The 16,206-nt window shown below is 43.5% G+C and overlaps 1 protein-coding gene across 4 annotated transcripts in view; it reads right to left on the bottom strand.

Moving 5' to 3' along the window:
* TSPAN18 (tetraspanin 18) overlaps positions 1-16,199 on the bottom strand; it is a 199,695-nt gene extending 183,496 nt beyond the window's left edge. For 3 of the 4 annotated variants that reach the window (XM_019551265.1, XM_019551263.1, XM_019551264.1), the window contains exon 1: positions 16,059-16,198. The gene's annotated coding sequence lies outside the window, so the exon portion shown is untranslated. Of the gene's footprint in view, positions 1-16,058 lie in introns of all 4 variants that reach the window. The other variant, XM_019551266.1, reaches the window with a different exon arrangement.
* Between the last annotated feature and the right edge of the window lie 7 nt (positions 16,200-16,206).

Here is a 16,206-nt window from a genome sequence, read left to right as displayed (position 1 = left end):
AGAAGGAAATGAGATTGGTCAAGCAAGACCTACCCGCAACAAACCCGTGCTGGCTATCCCTCAGGATGTTGGTGTCAGCCAGTCCATTAAGGATGGCCTCTTTAATAAACTTTTCTATGATCTTCCCAGGGATAGAAGTCAGGATGACGGGCCTATAGTTAGCCGGATCCACTTTCTTCCCTTTCTTGAAGATACGCACCACATTGGCCTTCTGGGAAACTTTCCTGCCCACAGCACCAAAACGTTTTCAGCCAGCATCCCAAGCCAAAAGCCATCTCCCAGAGCCACACACCATGCTATGCTAAAGCTTCCTTCTCTTTTTTTTGAACCATCTCTGCTGATCTTCCTGAACCACCCCTACGCATACATACATTTGCACACAAAGCAATACTCACTAACTCTCCTCTGCCCTGGCGTTGGTAGAGACATGCACCTTGTGTTCAGGATGTGGAAGCAATTATTTCAGCCTCCTGTTTCCATAAAAGAACTTAATGACCTTTCACAACTATCCCAAAATAAGAGATGTGGTTAAACCCAGCAATCTCAAGAAGATTCAGCCCAACCCACATCATTAATATTTGTATTACGACTACCCCTAGAGACTTTGAGAATGAATCTCTACTGTGTTAAGCACTGAACAGACAGGCTGAGGTTTTCAAGGGAGGTGAAAGAAGATGGGCATATAACTACCATAACAATTCAAGACATTAGACTCCAATGGAAGCTGTGCATATAGCTCCGTTAAGTTATTTTAAAAATGGCAGCCAGAGGACTTTTTTACTTTGGGAAGTTATCTTGGTAGGAGCTCTGGTATGAATTTAAGCTAACAATTCCCCAAATATAAGTCCTAGGGCAGACATAATTTACATTCTAAGGATACCCTTTTTTTGGTGCATGTCACTTTGGAAAGGGTTTAAGTGAAATAAACAAAAATGAATAAAGAAAAGCTATAGCAATTTAACTCTGTTGGCACAGTTTCACAAATTATGCAAGATCTAGGTAGGCAGGATGCAAGACAGTCTCTGGCCAGAAGAGCCCAAAGTCCAAATAAACATAAAAGACAGGAGGTTTGTTTTTTTGTTTCAGCTGAGGAATCAAGGCAGAGGTACTGAGGCAGCTACATTCCTGCTGAAATCAAAAAAGTTAAGCTCCTAACAGACACTTAGACACTTTTTTAAAATCCCACTGTCTGCACCCTAAAGCACTTTGGAAGCCTGGTTCTGAGATGCACTCAAGGTCCCACAATACATCAGTGGCAAAGCTGAGAATAGTCTTCCAGGTTAAGATTTTTAAATAGCAACTAATAATTCTGGGAGTCCCACCTGACACACATTAAAGAGGTCTAGAAGAAGAGGAGCGGGGTGAAGGATCAGCCAAGGCATAAAGCAAAGACTCAATCTATGCCACTGTCTGAAAACTGAACCTCAGCGTGAGTCTCAGCACTCCAGGACCCTGAGGTGATTCTCCCTGCTGTCAAAAAGTGAAGAATCCCTACAACACAACACAGAGGTTATATCTGCAAGAAACAGATGCCAAACAGGTTCAGCTTGATGGGCTACAATACGACCAGTTCAAGATGCCTGCCCAATCTGTTCACCCAGCTACACGGCACCATTTCATTATCTACTAGTCAATCTCTGATTTATGTCCAGGAGTTTATACAGAGTAACAAATGCTGCTAATAAATTGAATCCTCTTTAGAATGCATTTAGAGTTATTGGAAGAGCCAGAAAATTACTTTATCAGCAGCTTACAATGATTGCATCTGTTTCACCTCCTCCTTACTAAGCAATAGAGAGTCTAGACAGACATGAATTTTACAGGAAGACAGAATTCCCTATGGTAAAAAGAAAAGAAAAGTCTCAGAGGAAGTGAAATAAATGAGAGAGCTAGAGAAACTGCACAGAAGATCAGGGAGCAACCTCTTTGTCCACATAGGGAAAGCTTGACAGGACTTTGAGGGTTGAACCTAGATAGGTTGAACCTAACTAGAATACAGTGGAGCAGAGTGCCACTACACAAGGAAGGATGATGTCTAGAAAGTGAGTCCCAGCATGCACTGCTCCATCTTAACCAAAGCATTACTACTGCATGCTGAGACCTGAGGGCTGTACTTTCCTATGACAGAGAAGTATCCCTGCAGGTTCTGTTGCAGTACTCCATGGGAAGCTGTTTTGCATGGTTCGGTCTCCTTTGTGACCACTTCTGCTTAAAACAACTACTCGTAAGTGATTCTACAAGGAAATCTGTACTAGCGCAGCATGGACTGGAAGTGACCCTTGCGTTAGTGAGGGCAGACAGCCCTGTCCAGGTTCTAGGTGTCCTTGACAGAGGCCTCCACGGTGTCTTATAAATGCTGTCTGTTTGGATTACTGATCTCTAATTAATGCACTTTGAATGTCTCTGTGAGTGAATCCAAGACACTATTTTCCAGGCACATTTTCCTTAATTCACTTTCCTTAGCCATGAAAAAGTTGCATACCCTTTAAATGGACTGACTTAAAAATACATAACAGCCACAAGGAGGAATGTGCATGATATTTGACTTGCAGGATACTGTGAAGCTTGTTCATTTTCCCTTCTTAAGTGGCAGCTCCTGAATTCCAAGTCAATCTGGTTATTAGATCTCCCTTCCACCCAATCTTATTAATACAAGATGGCACAGGCTAGAACCCCTAAACAAGGAAAAGAAGAACCCCGAATCCTCCCAGATGGATAAAGGATAAATCTTGATCTCCACCTATCACAATTTCCCCTACTAGTGGAGGACCCGGAGGGGAAAAGTGTGCAAAGGTGTGCTGTCCTGGAGTCATGATATCTGAATTGAGGGTCTCAGGCATGGCTTATCAGGGGTGCAACATCCATTTTGGGGGAAAGTTCTGGGAAGACACAATCTGCCAACAATTGCAGCACAGTCCTTTTAATCACCAAAGAATAGAGAAGTGATGCATATATGAATCTATGAAAGTAATGTATTTTTCCCTGATTCTGATTCCCTCAGCCCTTAAAGGTCCCACTTTCCCTTGACAAACATTCCCAGCCAGAAGAACAAGGAAAGGAAAGAGAGAGGCCTCCCCTCTTCTGCCACAAGATGACAACACCAGAGCGTTTCTAAACCAGGTTTGAAGAAATCATTTGTAGATGCACTTGGCCTCTTGGAAACTGGGACTGCCCATTATTTAAATTCAATTACATAGCAACAGCCTGGAATATTTTGCCTTTAAAAGGAGTGTTTTGCCTTAGCCTACCAGTAAAGTGCAGTTTAAAACCACCAGGCATATTTTGTTCATCCTCCAAAAAAAGAAAAAGGCAGAGTGGAATTTTGATAGAATCACAGCAGGAGAGCAAGTCCAGTGCACACAATTTAGCTGCAGTCAGTATGGACGAGCTCCTGCAAGGTTCCCCTCAGAGCCAGTCAAGATGCCCGGGGGTAGCACTACTCCCTGGCACAAGCAAATTAGGATTCAGGACAAGCCTGCCCCTAAATTTGCCAGGTCAAGGGAGTGCTCAATTCTGCGGGCACTAAAACTAAGCCCCATGCATAACTGTGTGACTAGTCTCAAGATCCCTTGTTGCTTCCTCTCTGCAGAAGGGCAATGTACAGGAAAGCCCACTGAGGGCAACCTTTCCTTCCTCTCCACAAAAGAGGAAGGGCAGAGTATAGGAAACGGGAGGGGAAACTGGAGGCTGTAACTCTTGAACCCTGCTTTACGGTACACCTCCCCCCAATGCACTGTACTCAAACCAGCAGGAAGGTGTTTTATCCAGTTCCAAGCAACTTGTCTACCTCTCTGAGCATTATTTTGCAGATCCTGCCCAACACTGATGGGCCAGGCACTAATATATAGTGTTCAACTGTATTTTCCTTGGCTGTTCAAGCTGCTTTTCTAACAACATTCCTGAAGGGGAATAGATGTTAAGAAGCCATCTGATCCTTTAACTAGTGTCCCACAGCACAGTCCTGACCCTGCCAAAACCTACTGCAAGTGCTCCAGGACTATGTGCTCTCCTTCACACAGTAATATATAGATCATTTCTATTGAGGTTCCTGCCTCTGCCCTGAAAGAGCCACAGAGAACGTGCAATGGAATAAAAAACAATCCCTATAAAGCCAAAGGGACAGGTCAAGGATGTGGCCAGACTATGAGAAGAATTCATCTTTCTCCCCGTTTTGTACTGGAAGGAACCCAAGGTCTCCTAAAATCCTTTCTGCAGAGGGATGACAAGGGGAGGAGGGAGTAGAAAAAGATCCCCCCAGACATGGATGACTGGTGCCGCCTTCGTCAGTAGGGCGTGTGCCCCCTCCAGCAACTAGTCATGGCAGGGAGAGGGGGCACAGCCAATCTCACTGACAGGGGGCCGGGTCCCTCCACGGACAATCCCACTGACCAGGGGGCCTGCAGCCAATTGCAGGGTGGCTGATCGCTGCAGCCGCTTCCAGAAGCAGCTGCAGCCATGGCGCTCCAACTCCTTGGCCACTGCTTGTGGGGTGGGCATTGGCAAGCAAGGCTGGTCAGGGGTGCATCAGTGCTCCCAGGGGGTGCACATGCACTCCCTATGCATCGCCACTGCCCCCAGACTAGCCAATAGCCCAGTCATTAGGGCACTCCCCTAGAACAAGGGAGGACTTAGGTCTGTTCCTTCAGTGAATCTTTGACATCCCACGCCAGCAGTGAAACTTTGAAGCTATTAGCTATTCTGGAACAGGGTAGCCTGCTAGTCAAGGAAAGCTTCATTGAAAACTTTTTTCTTTTCCCCTCAAAGGAAAAAAAATGTCAGTTCCAGCAAATCAGCATTTTCTGATAAAAAAACTACCTTTCCAAAAAATTCCTGACCAGCTCCTGCCCCACCTTGAATTCAGGTGCAAAAGGCCTGACCTTGAATGTAACACACCCAGCAGGAGTTCTGCTGAGAAACCCGAACTTACTAATACGGTGCAAAACTGACAGCTTCGGCCTCCTGAAGTCTGCCTTGCCTTGGCCTCTCTCTCAATTTCTCCTAAGCCAGAGTCTTAAATTACCGTATTAAACAGATGAGAGAAGGGGAATAAAGATACAAGTTTTCTTTGCCATAAATAAATAAAACCTCCATACTTTATCCCTGTCTATGTTGCCCCTGCCTCACCCTATGCAATTTCTGAGGCAGGGGAAATACTATTGCAGGCCAACTGTGTGGAGGAAGTTAGCTTTGGAGCTTGGCCCATTCAGTACACGGACACTGTTATTTATTTGCTGGGAGTGGACAGTAGCTTTCTCCTCCGGACCACTTAAAAGAACTAAACTGTGCAACTCTCCACGGGGGGAATTAAAAGGAAACATACAGGAATGTCACAGGGGGATCTCAAATGAACAATCCATCTTCCCAGTCAGAGATGCACTTTTCTCAAGAGCTGGCCTCAAAGCATTGCTAAAACTGTAGCCTTTTAAAAGCATTATATTCCTCAGAAGGATTTCTTTTTTTTCAAACCATCTGAGGTGCAATACAGGATTATCCTTGAAGGGTCACTGACGCCTCATGGAAACCTGTTTAAAAAGCACTCCTCAGACAAACAGTTCTGCTCCCCTGCTATATTTTCTATTTCTCATTCTTTATTGCCAGGGACGTGTGAATGGAAGCAGCATCTTTGTGTCTTTAAGGGTCTGTCTCCTCCTCCTGCTGCTTCCCCACCTGGAGCTATAATCTTTCACTTGTCACTTTCCCATCCATTGCTGTGAAAGTTATTACGGTCACAATCAAAGGATTATAGTAACTTTTAATAGGGGATAAGCAGCAGGGAAAGGTGACTTTAAGCATCATTGAAGCTGCTGGTTCACAGAACCCTATTATTACTATTAATATTTATTATTTGTTAAGCACTCATGGTATGCTCTATACCGAACAAAGAATTACAAGGTACTGGAATCAAGGAACTGAGAGCTTAAATGGAGAAGGAGTGCAAAAAACAATGGGATACCTGAATAAAGATCTAATCAGTGGGAAGAGTATGGAATGGAGAGATGATAATAGCAACAAACACTTTTTTATTAAAAATGCAAACCTAAAAAAAGTGTAAACAGAATTTTAGGAGCTATTCAGTGTCTAAACAGAATTCCTTCCCCATAGAATACATTTTTTCTACCAGGCAACAGTAAACCTTTAAAGAGGAGTTTTTATATCAGGAAGCAAAGTGAAGAGGGTAAAAATGGTAACCAGCAAAAGAAAATGTAATGGCATCACCCTGTGCTGCTCAGATAAAATCCAGTCCTGGGCCAGCAGATTGCACAAATCCCTCTGAATATCCAGTCAGAGTTAAGGGCATAAGGTTCATATAGGTCTTCTGCACTGAAGTGGATTTCCCCCTACTCTCTTTCCCCCATACAGGGGCCACTCTTAGCAAGCTCAAATTCTCATTTCATAGAATCATAGAGAAGTAGGGCTGGAAGAGACCTCCAGAGGTCATCTAGTCCAACCCCCTGACTAAATCAGGATCATCCCTATCCAAACCCTTTCTTTGCTGTGAAGTCACCAAAACCAGGATTTGAAGAGAGGCATCTCTGGCTTCCAGTTTTGTGTTCAGACTATCCATTCAACTGTACTTTGAGAGCACTAGTCAATGCTGAGGAGGAACTGGACTCTCAGTTCCTACCTACTGGGCTCTACAAAGCCAAGTCTAAACATTAATGACACTATGGATGAATAGCACATCATGAGGATACTATTCACAACCCACAACACACTGACAGGGAGTAAGCTTACAGAAATCTTGCAGTGGATTTTTTTCTTTTTTAATGGATGTTTAACCAAACTCTTATTTTTTCCACCCAATTCTTGGTATCAACATAGCAAAATAGCAAGCACCTTTAAACCTTCTGCCTTTTTCAGTGGGGAGGGGGGGAGTAGGGAGGCCCTCTTTATCCTTCCAAACTCCTGGAAGTTCTATTACTTCTTAATCTCTCCAGACTCTGTTGCTCATGACTGACACGGCCCTTCAAACACTTAAAAGCAAAGGAATCATCTTTAATTGGAAGGCACTGCTATGTATTTAACCCCCGTTCAGTCTGGAAGTTTTTTTTCCAAGATGCTGCATCTAGGGTGATATATCACATTAACAAGGGATTAATGTATCAAGTTCTCAGGGTGCTGGAAGACTATTCCATTCAATGAAATCTACAATGCCTGTGAAAACCATTACTTGAGGCATCCTCAACACAAGGACATGGAAGAGCATTAGCTTCCAAGTGTACTTCTACCTTGTATGGAACAGGGACTTACTGTCTGTCTAGAAAGGCTCCATATGTCTCTGTATTTCCATGAAATCTTAAAGCTTCATCACTGACTTATGCTAAGGAGCCTACCCTAGGAGCTTCTGGCCAACCTCAACTCTCATTTACATCATCAGGAATTGAGATTTGAGTCTTGAGCTTCAAAAGTCTTAAAATACATTCTGCAAATAGTTCCCAGGCTTTGCTTATTTCCCCTTCACTGGTGACTTAAATTTGTATCAGGCTACACTAACCTCACCATCTACCTGCAGTGAAATACTGAAAAAAGACAGATCAAGTAGTGATTCTGATGCCATTTCAATAATCTATTACACAGCTTTTGCTCTGAGATCACTTCTTGGAGGGGCCTTTTCAGAACTGAATATTCATTTGTGTGTGTTCAACTCAAGACATAAAATTTCAAAGGTGCAGAGAACCCACAAGTCACAACAGTTTCTGTGAAAGATGTGGGGACTCAACACTTCTGAAAAAGCAGGCCACAATGGGTTGAAAGCTACAAATCAAACCAGCTCTCCAACCTCCAAGCAACACTATAAGGGTAAAAACAGATATTGCTGAACTGAAACAGATCAGCTGTGGCAGGACATGTCCTACCTCAACTGATCCACTTTAACGCACAACACACAAGTTGCTTCTTGTCCTGCAGTAGGCTGCCAGTGTGTTCCCCTTGCTCAGGGATTCCCTGGGTCCCTCGCTGCCCTGCACTGGGTCTTGCATGGACTCATGCCTCACATGGAAGCACAGGGCAGGGCAGGGCAGCCTGGGAGCTGGAGAATTCTCTCAATCCTGTATCTCCATGCTGAGACCCATGCAGGTTTTCCTCACCTATAGAGATGTGCCATGACAAAACATAAGGAAGTCTGCTCAGCATTTGTGCTGTCATAAAAATTGTTATGGTGGCATATATACAACATCAGGAGACATCCATTTCCACCCTAAAATATGCCACTGAGGGAGTTAACAATGAACCCTATATCTGTCCTTTGCCTGTGAGATCCATGTTTCAAGAACAGGCAAGCTGCCAGTCTGTTAATTTTCTTGAAGAAACATAGATGTCATCATTTAGCGTGATCGCTAACTATCACTTTAAAACCCCCTCTGTATTTATATCACACACACTGAGCCTTTCATAAAAAGTAAATATAGTAACTGTTTCCATAATAACTAAAAAAGAAACCAACAGATTATATCCAAGAGATGAATCAGGGTCATGAAACACACAGCTAGCACCATAACCAAAAATCAGCCTTCTTAAAACCGGGCATTGTGCCACTGTAAAGCTGCTGGGTTTACAGTCTAAATGTAGGGCTTAGTGAAAAGTGCTAATACTATGGAAACGTCATTATCCAAGTTCATCCAGGTCTCTATTACGTTAGCAGGACTGGGCAATGTAAATCCTGGGATCTATTCCAGGTGTTGCCACTGAATCAGACTAAGCAAACGAATTCACCTCCCTGTGTCTCATCTTGTCCATCTGTAAAATGCAAAGAACATTTTTGCAGGACTGTTTATTTAAAACCACTTATGTGCCTTAATTTAAATTTCTACTAAAAACAGTTTTCATTTCTGCCAAAGCAAACAAATTTCTATACTGTGCACCTGATCCAACCCCCACTGCAGTGAGTAGAAAGACTCCTATCAACACCTGTAAGAGCATGACCTGACATCAGTGAGACCAAGTGAGGAGAGACCAAGTACTAATAAATAAACAGTAGTATTTATGTTATAGCAGTGCATACTGGCTCCAGCTAGGATCAGAAGTTAAACATCAACTAGTTTAAACCTGCAATGCACATAAACCAGTTTAAAAATGGCTGAAACTAATTTAAGATAAACTTGGTTGTATGTAATATCAGACTTAACTGATTTGAGTCAAACCAGTTTATGAAACTTCTGTCCCAGACCCCTTCCTGGTCCCCACCCCTCTGCCCCCTAGCTAGAGCAGAAAGGGCTGGCTGACAAGGGGGTGGGGGGGGAGCAAATGCAGCTAGGGATGCAGCCCAGTCTACAGAGTGGGGACTTCCCTCCCCCCAGCAAAACCTGGCTGGGGTCTAAGGCCAGGGAGAGGGGTTAAACAGCCCTTCCCCCCACTCAGACTTGGTGTTGGCTGCAGCTGTGGATTACAAATCCCAGAGGTACCTGGAAGCAGGAAGAGGAATTGATGAGCAACCCTGCAGAGTCCTGCTGCTGTGATTCTGGACTACAAATCCCAGAGACCTTGGGGCAGTAGGAAGAGGAAGTGAACACAGCCAGAGAGCCATGCTCTAGTGCCCCTTGCTTCTGGCCTGAGCCACTGCAGGCATGTGGCTACATTTTCTAAATCAGAGGTAAATATCTGTTCACTTCTGTTTCAGTTTAACCTGTGCAACTTAAACTAACCTGTAAAGACTGAATTGATTCAGCCTTGGGCTTTTTGATGGTCTGTACCTTGCCATTGTGCTAGGAGCTATACAGATACAACTACTCAGGCCATTACCTCAGAATTTCTCTCTAACTAGAAAAGATGAACTAAAGGTGGGAAGGGGAACAAGGGCACAAAAAGGTAAGGAGATTTCACAAAGCAGGTCAGTGGCAGAGCTGTAAAGGGAATCCAGATTCTGAGAACCAAATTAGTACCCTGTCCTGTAAATCATGCTGCCTCTTTAATAATCAATGGAGAGTATTTAAAGTACCGTAGCAATGTTCACCTTCAAAACATTTATATAACACGCACAGCATCAGTCCTCTTCCCCTGAAGGGGACATACCTCTATTAAAAAAATACAGGCCAGCAGCTGAGTTGAGGAATTTGTACAAGTAAAACCAGATGACCTTTCATTTCATTTAGGAAACTCCCATTATAAAGCAAGTGAAAATGTAATAAACAGCAAACAAAGGAATTCCACCTGCATCTGAAACATTTTAATCACTGAAAAGAAAGGGTGAGATTCCATGCAGTAACCTACTAGCTTTAGACCCTCTGAAAAGGTTTCACCAGCAAACTGAGGAAATCTGTACACAAAACAAGTTTAATCTTCCCACTTAGGTCTCTTGCTAAAACTCCATCCTATGGTGGTATTTAAGTGCCCAACTCCACTACCACTAAAAAGGCAGCAAAATACCTAGTAATTCAGTAGGAGGAACATCACAGCCTTCAAATAGTCCTGGTACCATGTCATTGTGTATATTAAACAAACAATATGGTAGCTTAATATATATATTGTAAGGGTTGGCTCATTAACAGGACTGGTTCAAAGCATGAGCAAGGAAATCTTCTTTAAAAGAAGGTCCTAAAAGCAACTTGGAGTTACCCATGTCTCCAGTTTTGGAGAAAAAGAAGGTAAAACACTATTACACAGTGGTCTTGTAGTTCCCATCTCCTGAAGAAGCACCACACTTCTCTAAACTTTAGGAAAAGGGTATTATATGGAATTAACCATTATAGTGCAGTGGTTGGTGCTAGCATACGTTGCTAAAATTAAAAGCCCCAATTCTTCAGGACACCAAGTGGTTTCAGGTCTTCTGGATCTAAAAGAAAATGGATCTATTTGTCCCACAGGTCAGTGAAAATTAAAAAGAGGAGTAAAAAATTTTAAAAAAAAGAAGTAAAGATATACCTGAGGTTACAGTGCAAGTAGAAAGTTGATCTCTGCAATCAGGAACAATAGTTTGTTTTCTCTACCATGATCTTTTATTATAAATAGGATGGGATGTAATCTGTATTGCAAATGATTCTGATTAAAGAGAAAGAAAGGTCTGGATAAAGAAAAATTCCTAATATTAAGATTGATTAAAACATAGCACACATTTTCAATGAAATAGGAAAATTAGAACAATTCAGACAAAACGAAACACTTGGTGAAAAGATCGATAAGAAGCAAACTTCGCTTAAGAGAATGGGATAGACTCAATATTCTGTAATTATCCCCAATTTTCTATTTATAATTAAGATGTATATGTTTAGATAAATATATAAAAAGCTTAAACAAATAAACAATATTACACACACACACTTGATTTTTTTTTATTTAAAGTGCCAATTTCTAAGAAACAAACAATAGATGCCCAAAGCAGGTAACATCATGTAAATAGCTACTGAGGCACACCCATGGAACACAGCCTGAATATTTGCAGATATACTGAGCAGGGCAAGCCATGCAATTTACATCCACCCTGTTTTTCATTTTAGCTTCTGGGTTTTTTATTTTTAAATCTTCTGTCCCCAAGATGAAGAGCTCAACTTCCCAAATGGTTTTCTGGTCTGAATTCATGCCAGCTTCTTGCAACATACGGTATGTATCTGAGGCCATCAGCCCTACACCATTTGGAAATTATCTTGGAGAGTGCTGCATGAAGGAGAAAAGGGTAAAGAAATAAATCTACCCTGAATTTTCCAGAAAGAAATTCTCTGAATTTTGGCTGCTTTTTTCTGATGTACCCAAGAACTCCCTAAAACAGGGTCCCAGATCAGCACCAGGGAGCATTCTGTTTCCAGTTCAGCAAGCAATCATAGCAAGAAGAAATAGTCATGATGATCAATGATCACACACTGCCACATCCCAGCTAATTAGTTCTGCCACTAAGTAGAACAGATTATCTCTATGGCCCACAGTGCTGTACTAAGGTGAACACACTATCCCAGACCAGAAGTCATGTAGACTACTTTCCGTTCCTAATGCCTGTGGAACATCTGGGATTGCATTGCATTCCCCAGAAGCTGGTCTCCTTGGATAAAGAAATACAGCAACGCTAAGAAACATAATCAATCTTCCTCACAGTTGGCACAAATTAATATCTACCAGTAAAGTCTATGCTTTTTTCAGCCCTCTCTTCCCAGTCTGAATCGATGTCTGGATGGCTGTTGGCAACTCAGGAGCACAGGCAGAGAGGAGAGACTCCTAAGAGGAAAAAAGGGTATCACTACTTAGGAGAAATTTTGAAAAAGCAAAGGGTTCTGCTTTAGATGGCCTACACTGGAGCTCCCAACAAGCATCTACCAAGAGTAGCAGAAGTGTGCAATCACTGCAGCCACTCTCATCTTAGAAACAGGCATGCAGTCTGTTTCTAGGGTAGGTCCCCAGTAGGCTACAGACCTGTAGTCGCCTCAAACAACAACTTACATCGAGATATAGGTAACTTTGCTCTGCATTATAGAACTCCATGAACAATGCCCTTTCCACCCTGTCTTCCATCTACTTTTTTTATTCTCAACTTATTTCTGTAACATCTGAAAACCTTATTTCTGCTCTTCCCTGAGTTAAGGCCCATGACCCTATGTGTTAGTAGCTGATATTGACAAAACAGCTGCATCTGTTTTCCTACAGCACATTGAGAAAAGACAGGGCTAGAGATAATTAAATAAAACAGAGGAACTAGATTATTTATTTTAAAGTAAAATGCATCTTCTAGGAAGAAAGTCCTTTATTTGGGCAAATCTGTAAGCTGTTTATCAGCTTAAACTCATTATCTGCCCATATGGTCTTAGCACTGTGGTTTTAAAAAAATGGGCATGCACCAGCTGATGAAATGTCATCTGCCCCTGTGCCAGAAACTAGTATTTTTGCAGTGACGTCAAATTAGGATCCTTGCCACAAGTGAAGGGCTTCCATAAGGAAAGTCATAATATTTTAATTATGCAGGAATCCTACAGAAAGCAATGAGGAGCAGAAAACAGGGGAAAGGAAAGAAAATTCATTCATAAAAAAGTCATTGCACTTACTCTTCCTCCCATCCATCTCTCTTTCTTCCTCTCTCTCTCATTCTGTGTTTATGAAGATATTTCAAATGAGCAAGAGAAGGAAAGAAAACACCCAATAAATTCACATCACAGTATGTGCATTCTGCTTCAAATGCCTGAAGTACTCAAACAAGGGTATATTATCTTAAGATACAAAGGTGTTAGGATGAAAACTGCTAACTCTGACTGCAGCTTGCTGAGCCATATTTCTGATGGATATCCAAGACACCAGCCCATTCTGATGCATGAATGCAAGTTGGCAAGCCTGAATGATGGAACTAGGTTACAGAAATACAAATCAGGCACCATCATCTGTTAATGAGAACTAGTTCTGCAAAATAAAGCAATTTAAAGCCTTTCCTGCTCCTCTTCTGACATGCTGAGTTAACATTTATTGATCCTGCACAGTCACAATTAACCATGGTAGCTGGGCCAGTGGTTTAACACAGGACATTAAACCTAACTACCTGTCAACTTAGCTACTCCAAGAGAGAGAAACACACTGAAGTCACAGTAACAGATGTTGCTCATGTTTTATGACCTGCAGTGTTATTCCTGCTTACAGATACTGTTTCTGCTCTTTAAAACCGATCTAAAGTTCTGTGTATACAATAATGATTTAAGTTAAACAACACACACAAACAAAGTGACAGTGGAGTTAAGGATAGATCAGCTTTTCCCTTCTCCCCCAACCCCACCCCCAAAAGTATAATACACATCAACTAGCCAAAAATGAGATCACCCTAGGATAGTCATTAGATGCTGTCAACATAGAAAAAGATGCATGTTTAGATTACAATCCTTCCTGAACAAAAATCAGCCCCACCTTCACTCTCACTTTGGGAAATTAAGTTACAGAGAATCTGTTTTCACTTTTTTGAAGGGTGGGAAGAGAGAGGATACGCTCTCCCCTTTTTGTTTTCTCCTTTCTCCATGTGGTGTATAAAGAGCTTTTCTGTAATTCACAAAGGACACACTGAAGTCTGTGTCTTCTGAACTGAAGCCACTCCCAGTTTAATTCCAGGATTTGCCTGGATTCTGGAATTAAACCTATAGTCATCCCAATAAAACTATAGCTATATCAGCAAAGCCCCCTAGTGGAGAGGCAACTTACACCAACAAAACACGTTCTTAGCCAGAGTACTAAACAACCTTCCTTAAAGATGTACGCTATCCTGGCAAAAAGAGTTCTTTTGCCAGTATAAGTTCATCTGTGGGGGAAGAGGATCACCAGTACAGATCTGTTGGTTAAGTGGCCAATATAAACCCTCCAGATTTCAACCTGGCCCCCAAGATACATATTTTATATGTTTGATGCATATCTTTTTTGAGTAAGTGATAATAGGTGCTAATTCTCCGACATGTCAGTGCTTCTAACAAATGATTTCTCAAGCTAGAAAATTCACTGGCTAAGGTTCCCTTTACAGAAAATGCAAAACAGTCAATAGAAACAATAGTTCAACTTTACTTCTCCAAGAAATTTCAGTCTGCCAGAAAACATTCTTCCTTTCCTTTTCCCACCCTCTTCATTTCTATTAAAAATAAAAGCCTAGATTTTTATGGCAATTGTGCTGTGCAGTATTTCAGCTGCTCCAACAAAAACAGTACATTGGCTGCAATAAAAACAAAAATATCAGTTGCCTTCCAGGGACCATCAAACATTCGAATCATTTTATCAAGACTGCAAAAGTAATCCAGGGAAGCGGAAGACAGAGGACTATGCCTGAGCAGAATGTATCTTTCAAGCTTAAAGAATAAGAAACACTCCTACTTGCTCTTATGCCAGGTGGCTTTGTCTTGTTCTTTTTTGTGTGCATTAAAGACAAATAAAGAAAAACAATCCCTGTTTTCTTATGAACTGTGCTTAAGGACCCCCTTACTGGCAAGGATTACCAGCTGTATCGGGAAATACATTCTGTTACAAAAGCGTAACTGTTCCATTCACTCCACTGAACCTACTCAGGACTTCTATGGATGAAACTGAGCTCCAAAGTCTGACCAGCCACCTCGTCAGTCAGTCAGTCAGTCCATGTAGCACACCAGACTCCCACTGCCTCTCCTTGGGGGTCACTAGTAATCAAATCTTCACAAATCCATTCACTGCAGTTCTTTGCAACATTCAGCGATGCTCTAAGCACAGGTAACATAGAAAGGTGCCGGGAGCAGCACTGCAAAAGCCTGATTTTTACCAACCTCCAAAAAAAGAAAAGAGCAGCATTTAAAAACAAGGCCCATGCTTCCCGGAGCAGATGTCCATTTCTCCTGACAAGCGCACGCTTTAAACCTGCGAGCAAACTTCCCATGCCGATAGCAAAACACCCGCATCTGTCCTAGCTGTAAAAACAAGCCATTGTGGTAGCCTGCGACTTGACCCAGACGCTGTTTCTACTATTAAATCTGTGCTGAGAAGCCGGGGGAGAGCGCCTCTGGGGTTTTCTGGGCAGCAAAGCCCGACTGAAAGAGTTTCTGCTGGGGCTGGGCTGAAGTCAGACACCTGAGCTGCGCTGACACTGCCCTCAGCCAAACCTCGGGGCCTTCCTGTGCTCAGCCTGGGCCAGGCGGTCCCGGGATGTCTTAGAAGCCCTGACAAGGGACCTCCGGGGCTCACCTCCTCCAGCGCCCCTCAACCCGTGGGTCACAAGACCATATGAAAGGGTTGTGAACAAACTTGAAAAATGGAAAGGAGAAAAAATGTGCCTTTTCCCTTGCCCCCCCCCCGGCCACCACACACTGGGGGGCAGCTGGCAGGGAGCGAGGGGCACCGGGCTGAGGCGAGCCATACGTGTTTCCAAATGGGTCCCGCCACAAGAGAGCCTGAGAAGCACTGCCCGAGTCCAGCCCCAGGGCTGGATGCCCGCGGCCAGTGAGGCTGGCTCGTCCCGGGAAGTTTGGGCAAGGACCTCGGGAGGGGCCCGGAGAGCGCGCGCGCGGGCGGTGCCGGGGGCGCGGGGATGCGGGCAGACGCGAGGCGGGTCGGGACGGCACCTCACGCTCCCCGCGCTGCCCTTCCCGGCGAGCCGGGGCAGCCGCAGGCAGCCGGCCGGGAAGGAGGGCAGGGCAGGGCACCTCCCTAGTCCTTACCTTGCCTCCAGCCGCGCCCTGTCAGGAGCCGGGGCAAGTTTGCGAGGCGGGCAAGTTGGGGCTGCGAGCGGCGCGGCGCGGCGCGGCTCGGACTCGCGGCGCCGAGCCCGTGCCCGGCAGCCTGGGAGAGCTGGAGTCGCCAGCTGCG

Source organism: Crocodylus porosus, unplaced genomic scaffold (genome assembly GCF_001723895.1).
Source record: "Crocodylus porosus isolate Cpor-Errol unplaced genomic scaffold, CroPor_comp1, whole genome shotgun sequence".
Taxonomy (NCBI): domain Eukaryota; kingdom Metazoa; phylum Chordata; order Crocodylia; family Crocodylidae; genus Crocodylus; species Crocodylus porosus.
The sequence above is the reverse complement of the archived record's forward strand: the minus strand, read 5'-3'. Positions and strand labels throughout refer to the sequence as shown.